Consider the following 15,088-nt stretch of genomic DNA (forward strand, 5'->3'; position numbering starts at 1 on the left):
CACAAATAAAATGCAAAAACCGAACGCAAAAAGGGGCACCACAGGGGCGGGCACAAATTTGATCTAAGGTGGTGGTGGGATAGGGGACTCCTCTCGTGTTGTGCCTCCGTGCATGCAAGGCTCATAGGTCATTTTGGCCTTTTGAAGAAGTTAATATAATATTTCATTTCACTTCCTCCCCCAATAATATGTCCCGCTTACAGGAGAGGGGATCTAGCCTAGACGCCGTTGGGATGGGTGTCCAGTGTCCGGGCATTATTATAAAAGGGAGGCCAAGGCCTCATTTGCAGTTATCGACACCCACTGACAGAGTGCTAGTGGTTAGCCCGCGAGGCTAGGAGTGCGCGAGGTCACCTCGAGGAGGTGAGGCCGGGTGGTATGGGACGCTCAGTCTTACAGGTGCACGCCTACGTCCTTGGACGCTGGCCAGCATGGGGGAGCTGCTGGATGGTGGCTATGGTTGGGTGGTTCGTCCGACGCACGTCTGTAGGCGGTCCGTGCAGCTGGGAGATCCACTTCGAGTTCGTTTCATGGTATCAGAGCCGGCTTGGCTACGGAATGGACCGTGTGCACACCTATAGACTGGTTCGAGTCGGATAATATTTGTTTCATGCAATTTTTGATGGAATGATTCTTTAATTAATTGTTTTCTTCTCAGGAGCGTGTGAGCATTTGAAATTTAATGTGTTTTTTTGCTGATTATTGGTAAAATTCAGCAATCTAACAAGCAGGAAGCCGAAAATCAGGAAGCTATTTGTTAATTTATTGATTTCTTTTGTGAATTTGGATGAAAATCACTCTATGCTGTTTAATTTGCTCATTGGGCATTAAATTTAGCACAGTATATTAAACTCTCTTTCTATTCCTTTGTGTGTAGTACTAGAATGAGTAAATAGAGAGAGAGAGAGAGAGAGAGAGAGAGAGAGAGAGAGAGAGAGAGAGAGAGAGAGAGAGAGAGAGAGAGCGCATTGATTCTCTTTGTAGTCTCCGGTGTGGAGCGAAGAGAGGGCCTGCTCTTAGTATGCAGCGAAGAGGAGAGAGAGCTCCTGAGCTCTTGCGCTGTAGAAGAGGAGAGAGAGTGTTTGCGCAAGAGGACATAGAGAGAGTGCACGCAACAAGTCTAGCATGGATTTTTCTTTCCTCTCTGTTGAGGAGGAGAACACGAGCTGTTGCGTGTTGGCCACGGGTGGGCACATGTCTCCTACTTCGATTCTCTCTCCACGCGTCAATCGTGAGCTCTCTCAGCCTTCGAATTCTCTTGCGCTATCCCCTTTTTGATTTTTTTCCCTCATGTTTAAGCGACCCCCTTTATTTTAATAAAGGCTAGGACACTTTGGGGTTTTTTTAAGCATGGTCTAAAACCTGCAGATTAAAAAAAAACCACTTACAGAGAGCGAGTTTTGTAGAAAAACTCAGTTTTCAGCCCTCTGCTTCTCTCCCACCGCTCCTCTCTCTCACCCTCTCACACTCTCGTGCTCCCACCATCACCTGCTCGCCTTCATGTGCTCACGCCGACACACAAAGCTTTTCACAAAACAAACTTTTGCGAGATCGAAAAGTACAGAAAAGGCCCCAATTTCGCTGAAATTTTTCAATTTTTCACGGACTTTGCCATGGATCCTCCAGCTAGGATGTGCAGCGTGACGACGTTCCAGGTAATGTTCAAATTCTGTTCACGCATGCTCTATACACATGGATTACAAGCACTTTTCATAGCTTCAACCAGCGTGTTACTAAGAGAAGAAGAAACCCAAAAATGCTTCAGTTGTTGATGTAGTGAAGAAGGGGGCTTGCTTCTGATGTGGTCAGACAGGTCACCAAATCAAGGATTGCCCCAAGAAGAAGACAGAAACTACAAGGTCGTTCTTCGGTTCAAATTCACGAGATCTCAGGTAAATTTTATGTCATTCAAGTTGGAATCCATCATTTAGCGCACAGTTCATACACTAATTGTACTTTTAGCACCAAAGTGTTTGATAAGCACGATCTTCTCCGTTTCCCTGGGAAGATCAATGGTCACGATGTGACCGTACTCCTTGATAATGAAAGCTCACACAATTTTGTGGATGCAAAATTGGTGCAGAAACTAGGCCTGCGGACGTGGGACAGTGGCCATGAGTATCGCGTGAAGATGGCTCGTGGCGAGAATACGGATGTATGGAATTAGATGGTTCCAGATTTGTCGCTCGAGCTAGCTGATTACAAAGAGAACCTGGATTTCCACATCATGCGTCTGAATAGAGCAGATGTTATTTTAGGAATTCCATGGTTTTATGATAAACAAGACTCATTGTATATAGACTATGTACATCACTCTCTTGTTTCTGTTAAGCAAGACGTGTCTCATGTATCTGTTTCGCTTTGTAATCAGATTTCTGTAAATAATGGTTTTGCAATACCAATTGTTACTGTTTTGGAAATGTATAAAGATACAAAGTCTTTTGATGTTGACTTTTATCAATGTGTACCATCTGCTTGTTTTGATTCATTAGGGCTTGGTGCTCTGTCAATGAATTTCGTAAAAATGTTTCATGTTCTTCTATTGAACTTGAGGATTCCGACGAATCCAACCTTATGCGAGAAATCATGACTGATTTCAAGGATGTCTTTCCTGATGATCTATCTCCTGGCTTGCCGCCTTCGAGAGGAGTAGATCATGGCATTGAGTTGGTGGCTGGTAGTCAGCCCTTCTCAAAGCAGTTCTATCGGTTTAATAAAACCGAGGAGGACGAGATTCAACGGTAGCTGAAAGATTATCTCGATAGAGGTTTTGTTCCGCCAAGTAAATCCCTGTGGGGAGCTCAGTGTTACTTTCTCGAAAGAAGGATAACACTATGCGCTTCTACGTGGATTACAAGGGGTTGAATAAGCTCACTGTCAAGAACAAGTATCCGCTCCCGCGTATATGCGATCTGATAGATTGGCTCCATGGAGCGTTGTATTTTATGAAGATAGACCTGCGATCAGGCTATCACCACATACGGATCAAACTAGAAGATGTTCCCAAGACGGGTTTCCATACGTGTTATGGTCACTATGAGTTTTTGGTCTTGCCTTTTGGTTTGACCAATGCTCCAGCTATGTTTCAGCAGATGGTGAATGATTTGCTAAGGCCATTTCTAGGCAACTTTGTTGTTGTATTTCTCGGTGACATCTTGATCTACAGCCGAAGTTTGTCTGAGCACTTAGCGCATATACCCGCTGTTCTCGAGGTACTGAGAACTGAGAAGCTTTATGCAAAGGCCTCTAAGTGTGAATTCTTCAAGAAAGAGCTTCTATACTTGGGTCACATCATGGAATTCGCGTTGACCTTGAAAAGTTGGATTAAGTGCGAAATTGGTCCATTTTGAAGAATGTGCGTCAGGTAAAGTCTTTTTTAGGCTTTAGAGGATTCTTTATGCTAAGGCCTCTAAGTGTGAATTCTTCAAGAAAGAGCTTCTGTACTTGGGTCACATCATGGAATTCGTGTTGACCCTGAAAAGTTGGATTAAGTGCGAAATTGGTCCATTCTGAAGAATGTGCGTCAGGTAAAGTCCTTTTTAGGCTTTACAGGATTCTTTCGCAAATTTATCAAGGATTACTCTAAAGTTGCTGCTCCGCTTACGCAACTTTTAAAAGGAGGGGTGAAAGGGTCGAAGACTTCGGGTCCTCACCGTAAAGGTACCCCCCTGTTGTCTGGAATGAGCATCTCGACGAGAGCTTTCGGACACTAAAGCACTTGGTGACTACTGTGCCAATATTGCACATTGTGGATCCTAGCAAACCGTTTGTGGTTGAAACGGATGCTAGTGATTATGCCATTGGTGCGGCATTATACCAGGATGGACGTCCTGTTGCGTTTGAAAGTAAGAAACTTTCTGACGCTGAGATGCGTTATCCAATGTACGAGAAGGAGCTTTACGTCGTAGTTCACGCCTTGAGGAAATGGCGACACTACTTGTGTGGCTCTACGTTTGTTGCATGGACAGATCATCACTCGTTGGGCTATGTCTGTGATCAGGGTGATCTTAGAGGCCCGAAGGCTAGATGGGTTGAGCTTATGCAAGAGTTCGACTTTGAGATCCGTTATAGAAAAGGATCCAGCAATCGAGTTGCCGATGCACTCAGCAGGATTCCTGAGGTTAATGCCTTATCTATGGCTGAAATCTCGACGGATTTCTCTCTCACCGAGGGCTATGTCGTCCCGATAGCTATTTTGGCAAGATATAGAATGAGGTCGAAGTGGGGCAGGCTTGGGTGGTCCGGAGACCCAAGTGAGTCGTGCTGGAGAGACGAGACAACGACAATATTCGATTGGCTAAGGATAGTATAAGAACGGCTCGTGATCGAGTCACTACTTATGCTAATCAAAAGAGATCTCTTAGGACTCTAGATGTGGGACAATGGGTCTATCTAAGGATACCCAAGGATTCCAAAACCATGCGAACGGGAAAGCATTATAAGCTTTCAGTTAAATATTGTGGTTCGTTTTTTATCACAAAGAAAATTGGCCAAGTTGCTTATAAACTGGATCTTCCTTCGAATATTAGTGTACATCCGGTGTTTCATGTCAGCCGCCTTAAAGAAAAATTAGGTGAAGCCAACGTTGTTGTGCCTATCGAGGAAAATGTATGGCAAGATATGCAAACTGAGTATATTCCTCGAGAACTAGAGGCAATTTTAGATCATTGTACCCGTCATTCGTGCCAAAAGGCTTATGACTAATACTTAATTAAATGGAAGGGTCAATCTGAAAGGTTTGCTACTTAGGAATCAGTTAGAGCTTTGAAAGCTCAGTAACCCCATTTCATTGATGAGGACATCAATGGTTCTTAAGGGGGGAAGTATGTTATGTCCCGCTTACAGGAGAGGGGATCTAGCCTAGACGCCATCGGGATGGGCGTCCAGTGTCCGGGCGGACTGTGTGAACTTGGCAAGTGTGGCCGGGCATTATTATAAAAGGGAGGCCAAGGCCTCATTTGCAGTTATCGACCCCCATTGGCAGAGTGACAGTGGTTAGCCCGCGAGGCTAGGAGTGCGTGAGGTCACCTCGAGGAGGTGAGGCCGGGTGGTATGGGACGCTCGGTCTTACAGGTGCACGCCTACGTCCTCGGACGCTAGCCCCAGCACGGGGGAGGTTGGATGGTTCGTCCGATGTGCGTCTGTAGGTCTGCGTAGCCGGGAGATCCACTTCGAGTTCGTTTCACCCCCCCCCCCTCCAAGCCTCCTCTTGCAGGTCTTCATCCTACTGTGAAGGCAACTGAGCACCTGCCGTTGGCACTCTCTTTCTCTCTTGCTCTTGCATGAGGGAAGTAAACTCTCTCTCTCTCTCTCTCTCTCTCTCTCTCTCTCTCTCTCGCCTTGCTAGGTTACACGAAGCGGGGGCAAACTAAGATAGGGCAGCAAGCAACGCGAAGTACGTGGGCTATTCTCGCACTACAACAAGTCGCGCAAGATGCAGTGGGGTCGTACGACTGGGCAATAGGTTTCTTGCACAATAGTTCGTCTTCTCTCTCTTGTCGTGGACCAACCAGACAATACTTGAGATCCAGATGCATATCAAATCCTGCCCAAAGCAAAAGTTACATTTAGGAGGAAAAGTCAGGACCACATTGTCGCTGGGTTCTCTCTGAGCAGGGAAACTATCCAGGGTAAAGGATGACCTAATATTTGAGAAGGTAGAGGTGATGATGAGGACCAAGTTGAACCTTATGAGGGGTGACATTGAGAAAGAAATGTATGCAACTATGGAGAATTATAGAAATGCTATGTATGCACATGAGGAAAGAGTTGGACAAAGCGATGCTCGATAAGCGTGGTGAGATGTACATGGCATGGAAAGGGGAGATGCAAGCTATTGTGAGAGCAGAGGTGCAGGTAATGGATGCTGTGATGCAAAAAATGTTAGATGAAACTTTTGCTACTAACGAGTCGTGGAAATCAGATATGGAAAAACGCTCAAGTGCAATTAATACATTGATTGAAGAACTTAAGGGAGAATTGATAGCTTGTAAGAGTAAAAGTATCCTTGGAAAGGAGGGAGAAATTCAGCCTTCAATGATTAAGTAGCTCAGAAGATGAAAGAACAGGTGAAAACTCTCCAGGAAGAGGAAGAGCAAAAGTCGAGAACAGCCACTTCATGGGCGGATGTCCTCACCAAAATGCAAAAGGTTGCTGAAGCTGAATAGTGGATTGAGGTTGCAAAGAAGGGAAAAGCCAAGATGGCTGAAGCTACACCGACAACCACCATTATCAATATGACCATTGAGAAAGAGCAGAAAAGGAAGACTAGAGCCCTCCACATGCGTGTCACAAGCCTTAAGGACATTGGAAATGTGGAAGAAGAAGTGAAAGAACTCTTGAAACGGACGGACATTTCTGAAGCCACACACACAGGTGCATGGAGAGTGGGGAAGAAGGGAAACGGTGCGGAGGAAGTTCTAAGGAAAGAGCAATCATTTTACGTTTCCCTACTGTGGAAACTAGGAGAGAGTTCTTGAAGAAGAAACCAACTCTTAAACAAATTGGGATATTTCTGGGCGATGACCTCACTTTAGCGCAAATTGCACACATGCAAGAGCTGATGCGAGAAATCAAGGCTGTATGGGAGAAGGGAAAACTTGATTTCTATAGAGGGGGGAGAGTAGTAATCTTGGAAAGACGCACTACACGATGGTGCAAGACTTATGGAACTAGCCTTAAAATGCCAGTATGGAACTGGAATGGATCAATGAAGCTAGATGTTGGTGTATTAGAGTGACGGGATACCATTGGGAGACCACTTGTAGACAGGAGGTGAGATTAGAGCATAAAGGATGTGGATCAGGAGGTGTGGCTGTTTTATTCAAGGAAGAGTTGCACCCTCTCATTCGTATTGTTTGGAGAGATGAGTTGTTAGGTGTTGCGGAATTGAATATGGTGAAGATCTAGGTTTTACACTTCCACAAATCCTTTACTTCTTTTCTTGCGTTAGTGATTCCTTTTAGCTTGGATGATGGTTCCTTTTATTGTTCCCTGAAGAGAGGGAATGAGAGAGTGCAGTATAGAGAGAGAGAGAGAGAGAGAGAGAGAGAGAGAGAGAGAGAGAGAGAGAGAGAGAGAGAGAGAGAGAGAGAGAAGAGGAGAATGACACCCGATGGGGTCTCAACCAACCCTCTCAACCCGATGGGGTATTTGCTTTTGATTGTGTAAATGGAATGTATACACAATGCAGTACCTCAAGTGTAGACTCTACTGACTCGCCACCTCTAATTTTGGTGATTTTTGTCACTTCATGCATGTTATATTTGATGTTCATGTCCGCATCAGTTTGTATGCTTGCCAGATGAACACATGAATGAGACGATGATTCTTGGCATTCCTTAGAGAGCTACATTCTCCCAATTGGGCCACAAAAAATCAACAGATGGCCACCAAGGGGCTGATTTGCACTCCAGATGCGAGAGGAATGAAGGGCTGAAAACGCAAATCTTGACGAAGCCGATGATGGACATCAATAGAGCACTCAATGCCAGCGAGGCAAGGCTCGATGGGCTGCCGAAGTATCGGGCTGCAACGGGAAGCACGCGAGTGCAGTTCCGAGCCGTGTTCTGGCGATGGAATGGGCTGAAAACCTGAAAACGCTGGTTGATCTGCTCAGAACCTGCAGCGCTAGGGCTGATTTGGCGAGGAAACACCAAAACACTTCTGCTTGCTGAAAACTCTAGGGATGAATCTTGCAAAACGCTGGGAATGGCTTTGCTCTCCACTAGCACTATCTCAATCTGATTGCAAACGCTAGGCTCCTTGGTCCCTTTATAGGGCTGAAATTGCACTTATGAATTTATTTAGGCTTAGGTAGGGCAATCCGTCCACCACACCCAACAAATAAATCATTAAAATGATTTATTACAAAGTTAGGCTGTCACACATTTGCCCCCTGGGAATGTGATCTACGCGGGGAATGGCTTGTTGGATTCCTCTAACCTAGAACTATATGCACGTCATGCCAGATGCCCACCGTAGTGTAATACCATATGTCAAAATGCGTATACAAACCATTTATGCAAGAGGCTTCCAAAACTGGAAAGCCTAACCTAATGGACTTGTCCGGACATGGAGGTCTTGCAAACAGGCTCACAAAATTACCGGTACTAATTGTCCTAGGATTCTAGACAGTCCTATCTAGGAAGAAGGGGAAAACTGGTTGTGGAAGTCGATGAAGCATGTCCACGTGGCACATAGAGCCATGTGCACGTGACATCCCCTCCTGCTTAATGTGAGATTTGCATGGCCTCCTTGTATGAGGCTAGCAAATTTGGGAAGTCGATGAAAAATTCCTCGTCCACCCAAGCCACTTCATGCGTCCCTTGATCCTTGAATTTGCAGAGATGTTACTAAACTGAAATTGAAGCATTGGAAAACGCTTCGGCTTGGTGTGTTTGGCCGTAATAATGATCTTTGGTGGTTCTTCTTTTGGATTGCTCCTTGGAAGTCCCGTGGAGGCAACTTGTCAGGCCACTCTAGAAACTCGCTGTGCCTAATAGAGAATCCAAAAGAATGGCCATGTGAGGTCTTGGCTTCGAGAATTTGACCATCCTTGTCTTGAGTACCTTGAAATCCACACAAAACTGAAATGAGTTTGGTCTCTTACAAACAAACCCAAAAGATCGTACCTTAGGGGGGCGAAGCCTCCTTGGTTTTGGCTTCTCTTTATCCGGTTCCGAAATTTTTTTACCTACGTGTTTCCTGTCATGCAATTGGTCGGAGAGGTCTATAGGTTGATGGGGATGTTAGGGAATAATGTTTATAAAGGCATTTTAAGCCTCGAGTCCAAGGGCTCAAATGTGAATGGCCCTTGGACCCTTAGGTCACTTACTCATAATAAAGAGAAAGCCCCAAACTCAATACACGGACTCTTCTCCCAAAATCGTACGCTACTCTCTCTCTCTCTCTCTCTCTCTCTCTCTCTCTCTCTCTCTCTCTCTCTCTCTCTCTCTCTCCACGCCTGCTCTTGCTTCACGCTCCTCCCTTCTTCTCCATCGCCATCACAAGAGGCACCAAGTAGGCTTCTTCTTCCCCTCCCCCACACGTGGTATCACAGCCTAGGGTTTCCCAGAAGAGCCATCTTGTGAGCACAGATCAGAATTTCGATTTTGCTCGCTGCGCGCAGGGATTTCTGCCAATTTGCCTGAAACTTGTCGCGAAGGAGTCTCCTCATTGTGTAGAACAGACCCACGGTGACCATTTCCGCGAATTTAGGGTTTCGAAAACTGGCGAACAGCAGTCAATTTTCGTTGAAATTGACCTCAGCAGGGCGAGTCTCATAGGTCATTCTTACAGGCATTTCCACTAGTACCGGTCTGAAAATTCATTAAAACAGGTGCTTACATGTCTGAATTTTGCCTTAAAACGATGAATTTCAGCAAGCAATAGATGTATTACACCTTGTGGAAACCTTTGGTAAGGGTTTGTGAGTGAACATAAGCCGTTGTGGACTGATTTTGAGTGAAAATCGGTTGCTGTTTTTCTGGTACAGCAGGCTGTTTTTGGCCTCTTTGCGCACATTTGGGCGTGTTTAAGTCGCCAAATCAGGTTTTTAGCATTTGCACTCACTTGGGATGGCTTCAAGAAGTGAAAGTGGCAATCTTTTGCACATTCGAAGCTTGAAGGGGCCCATAACTTTGCGATATGGAAGAAGCAATGTTATAATGTGATGCTGCAAAAGAAACATGCAAAACAGATTAAAGTGTAGGGACAGAAACCTATTGACATGTCGGATGAGGAATGGGAGGAAGTGGACGAGTTAGCTTGTTCCACGATTTATGCTTTCAGTGTCTGACAGCTTATTGTTCAATGTTGAGAACGAAAAGTCAGCTTGGGACATGTGGAAGAGATTGGATGATTTGTATGCACAGCAGAGTGCAAGGTTGCATCCGTATGTACGTACGGATCCGTACAGTACGGTACAGTCGTACGGTACGGTTCCGCACGTACGGATAGATAGTGTACGTTTTTTATTTTTTGTTTTTTTTTATTTTTAGGGGCATCTTCCCATCGGGCAATGGACTAAAGTTTATTGTAATATATAGTGTATTCCCATTTTTCTGTCTTTTTGATGGTAGAGTCTAGACTGGTCACCATAGTATGATGTATCCATCTTTGTATGAGGATTGATAGTCAGTCCTCAATCTTGACTCTTGATGTTTTATGTATTTTGATTCCGGTATCATGGTATGTTAAAGTTTTAAGTTTTAACTTTTCGCAATCGCGACTCATGTTTAGTGCTATTGAAATTTGACTAAGTAATGTATTCTAAGAGTTAAGTACGGATAACATTTGAAGCAGTATCTAATGGACATTGAAGCAATATCTAATGGATGTTTGAAGTGTTTAGACTCTATGTAGTTCCTAGTATGTATAGGCTCAAAAAGGCTAAAGTCACTATTCTTTTTGTTGTTACAAATGTTACGTACTGGTCACGTACCTTAAAGGCCGATCCGTACAGAAGTATGTACCTTATGTACTGATTACGTACCGTACACTCTGTACCTTTCCACCTTGGCAGAGTGCGGCTAGTAAGGTTTACTGGCTTAAGAAGCTTGTCGATCTCCGTATGAAGGAGGGCAGGCAAATGTCGGTGCACCTCAATGTGCTCAACTCAATTTTCAGCCGACTCTTAAGTCCGAAATTTGAGATTGACGACGAGTTCAAAGCCACTTTTCTGCTATGCACATTGCCCGAGAGTTGGGATATTTTTCGGACAGCTCTCAGTAGCTCGAGTGCAACACTTACATATATGGATATAGAGAGTTCTCTCCTCATGGAAGAGATGAACAGGAAGAACACCACTGGGGGTTCTTCTAATGCATTGCACTTGAGGGGCAGGTCCCAACAAAGGGAGAAGTTTGACCATAAGGGCAAGGCACGCAGCAAATCTCGCAGGAAAGATGTTGAGTTGCCACCATTGCGGTAAGAAAGGGTATTATAAACGCGAATGTTTCGAGTGGAAGAAAGAGAAAAGCAAAGGTGCTGAAACAGATGCAAAGGACAAGGGAAATGCAAAGAAGAGCAATGTTTTGATTGAGGAAATAAATGTTGCAAGTAGCTGTGAGAGTGACAACAGCAATGATGTACTCAATGCCTCTTCTTTTGATGCATATACCTTGGCTATGGGTTCTAGTGAGGACATGCATACTTGGATCCTTGATTTAGGTGCCTCTTTTCATGTGACACCTCACAGGGATTGGTTTTCTCAGTACACAGGTGAGGTGCATGGCACTGTCTATTTGGGGGATAATTATGCATGTGATATAGCTGGAATTGGCAGTGTGTAGTTCGCTTTTGCAGATGGTATGACCTTTGTTTTGCATAAAGTGCGTCATGTTCCACAACTCAAGAAGAGTTTGATCAGTTCAGGGCAGCTGGATGATGAAGGCTATCACACCACTTTTGGTGATAGCAGGTGGAATATATGTAAAGAGTCACGGATTGTAGCCAAGGGTTGCAAAGTGGACACCTTATATCCAGTGTGTGTGATCATGTTGTCGTCGTGGCCGAGCAGCCGAGTGTTTCTTTGTGGCTTGGCCGGTTGGGACACATGAGTAAAAGAGGAATGGAAACTCTGTCTCGTTGTGGTTATTTGCCGTGTTTGAGGTATGCTGATTTTTCTCATTGTGAGCACTGTATTTATGGTAAGCACACTCAAACACCGCACAAGAGATGACAGGTTAGACTTAATTCATTCAGATGTATGTGAAATGCCCCAGTTGTCCTTAGGAGGAAAGAAGTATTTTGTCTCGTTTATCGATGATGCTACACGTAAGGTGTGGGTGTATCCAATACGTGCTAAAAGTGATGTTTTGGATACTTTTAAGAAGTTTCTTGCGTTTGTTGAGAATCATACTGGCAAGAAGCTTAAGTCTTTGCGCTGAGATAATGGTGGAGAGTATGTATCAAAAGCATTTATTGACTTTTGTGCTGCTAGAGGCATTGAAAGAGAGCTCACTCTCCTTTTATTCCCTCCCAAAATGGAGTTGCAGAGAGGTTAAACCGGACTATCCACGAGAAAGTTCGGAGTATGCTATCACATGCCGCATTACCTCATGGTTTTTGGGCAAAAGCTGTGCAAACAGCTATTCACTTGATTAATTGCTCACCGAGTAAGACTTTGGGTGGAAAGGTGCCTGAGGAGGTGTGGTCCGGCAAGCAACCCCATATGCACATTTGCGAGTGTTTGGTTGCGAGGCCTTTGTTCACATCCGGATGAACTGCGCACCAAACTTGAAGCCAAGTCTAGTAAATGTATTTTCCTAGGATATGGTGAGGATGGTGAAATGGGGTATAGATATGGGATCCCACATTGTGGAAAATCATACGCAGCAATGATGCCATCTTCAATGAAAATTGCATGCATAAACAACCCATAAGAGTTGAGGAAGTGCGGCGGGTTGTTTTTCGTGAAGATGTGACTTATGGACAGCCAAGAAGGCCCAATGTTCAGCAGCAAATGCATGCTGAAAATGGTGCTGAAAATCAGCCCCAAGAAGTTGCCATTGATGCACCACAGGTTGGGGAACAGGTTGATGGCTATAGGCAGCCCGTTGATGTGATGCAACCAGCTGAACAACCTGCTGTTTTTGATGACTTACAGGCTGAAAATCCACCTGTTATGGATCATTGGGTGCGTAGGTCTACTCGGGTGACAAGGCTTCCCGATAGATATGAACCTTCTTTGGACTATGTCATGCTTACTGATTGTGGTGAGCCGTCTTGTTATAAAGAGGCTATGCAACATGATGACAGTAAGAAATGGTTCAAAGCAATGGTTTCGGAAATGCAGTCTTTGGAGAAGAACCATACATGGCATTTGGTTGGTTTGCCTAAAGGGCATAAGGCTCTGCCATGTAAATGGGTTTACAAGACAAAGGTCACATCTGATGCTTCTTCTAAGTACAAGGCACGTTGGGTTGCAAGGTACAAGCAAAGCATGGTGTTGACTTTGATGAGATTTTCTCTCCTGTCGTGAAGCTTGCCACATTACGCCTTGTTTTGGTTCTGGTTGCTTCTCAAGATATGAAATTAATGCAAATGGATGTAAAAACAACGTTTTTGCATGGTGATTTGCTTGAGATAATCTATATGATGCAGCCAGAAGGTTTTGTGTCAAAGAGACAAGAGAAGAAAGTTTGTAGACTCTTGAAGAGCCTGTATGGTTTGAAACAGTCTCCACATGCATGGTTCACAAGTTTGATACATTCATGAGGTCTCAGGGGTACAGAAGATGTAATTCCGATCACTATTGTATACCAAAAAGGCCAGTGATGGAAGTCTAAGTCTGCATTACAGCAAAGCTCACGGAAACGCTTTGACATGAAGGATCTTGGTAATGCTAATCATATTTTGGGCATGCTATCTCTCAAGATAGACCCAACAGGCATCTGTATCTATCTCAGCGAGGTTACATTGATAAGGTGTTGCATCGCTTTCATATGGAAGGGGGAAAGGCAATTGGTACTCCGTTGCCTCCATATGTAAAACTTACTGCACAGGATTGCCTAAAGACAGATGATATGCGGGATGAAATGGCCAAGATTCCTTATGCATCAGCCGTTGGCAGTTTAATGTACGCTATGGTTGCCACACGTCCTGACATTGCATTTGCGGTGGGAGTGGTGAGCAGGTACATGAGTAACCCTGGCAAAAAGCATTGGGAAGTAGTGAAATGTATCTTGAGATACTTGAAAGGCATTAAAGACTTATGCATTTGTTTTGGGAAGAGTGAGACATCTGTGCATGGCTTTACAGATGCAGACTTTGCTGGACATCCAGATTGCAGAAAGTCTACCTCTGGATATGTGTTTACTTTCACAGGAGGTGCAGTTTCTTGGATTTCTAGACTGCAAAAATGTGTTGCTTTGTCTACCACTGAGGCTGAATATGTGGCTGCCACTGAGGCAAGCAAAGAAGCTTTATGGCTCATGCGTTTGGTAGAAGAGCTTGGCATCAAGTCACACGTTCCTGTGCTACATTGTGATAGTCAGAGTGCTATTATGCTTGCAAGGAATCGCGTTTCTCATGCCAAGACAAAGCACATAGAGGTGAAGTATTGTCACGTGACACATCCAACCCTATGTGTCCGTGGACAAGCTACACCATAGCAGGGTTTCCGTCAAGTCCAGTCGGTTTAGATTAGAAGTGATCTGGCACTTTTGTGAGTTTCTTCGTAGACTGTGCATGCCCAGTCACTCAGTGTAGATGCATATCCTCTAGTTGCACACTGCATAAGCATAAGCATTTCCATCAGATTCCATCAGAGTCAGTTTGGGAAATTTTCAAGTGACTTTATCCTATTTTTCCCTATTTTTAACATCTTTCACTTATTTATTACGTGACTTTTGTTGGGAACTCAGTAGGGCAAATTGGGTAAGTTAATATATAAGCAAACCCAAGTTAGCACAATAGGGTAGCTGAGCAAGGAGCACAGCAGGCTTCCCAAGCAACAGGTGTTCCCTCCCTCTCTCAGCAAGACCCTCCCCAAGCCACCTTGGCGAGGCCACTCCACCATCAAGTCAGCGTTTTCTCATCGCTAGCCTCTCACCCTCCCTTGGCGCTTTTCAAGCTTCAGCCCATCGCCATCAAAATTCATCTTGCCTGGCGTTTTTATCCCCTACCGGCAGCAGCCTCAGCGTTTTACTAACGCTAGCAAGTGTTGCAGATTCTCGGCGATTTCAGCCATAAAAACGCACCTTCAGCCCTGCAGCAAGGCAGCGTTTTCAGCCCTCGACATCAACCCGAAAACGCAGCATGATCATTGCAAGAACCTCAGCGTTTTGTCATCAGTAAGAGCCTCTACAAATCAGAGAATTTCAGCCATCAACACAACAGTAAAACAGGGATTTTCAGCCATACGAAAACAGCACAAGATCTTCCAGATCCTCAGCATTTTCCCCCTTTGTGGACAACAGATAGAAGAGGACCAAATTCAGCCCTAAAGTCATCATCGTCGTCATCGACATAGCCCCCATTTGCATCAGTCCATGCATCATCATTGTACACCTTTGTGCAATCAAAGTTAGACCACTCTCGCCGACGAGAGTGGGGCCTTCGGAGGAGGGTTTTACAACCTCTC

General features: G+C 44.7%; 1 protein-coding gene and 1 pseudogene across 2 annotated transcripts in view; both read left to right on the forward strand.

Moving 5' to 3' along the window:
• The window catches only part of LOC147439077 (rhomboid-like protein 20), an 85,156-nt gene that overhangs the window by 41,673 nt on the left and 28,395 nt on the right, over positions 1–15,088 (forward strand). The gene's annotated exons all lie outside the window — the stretch shown is intronic.
• On the forward strand, positions 9,579–13,221 carry LOC147439078 (uncharacterized; annotated as a pseudogene).

Source organism: Adiantum capillus-veneris, chromosome 16, assembly GCF_014529385.1.
Source record: "Adiantum capillus-veneris isolate H3 chromosome 16, ASM1452938v2, whole genome shotgun sequence".
Taxonomy (NCBI): Eukaryota; Viridiplantae; Streptophyta; class Polypodiopsida; order Polypodiales; family Pteridaceae; genus Adiantum; species Adiantum capillus-veneris.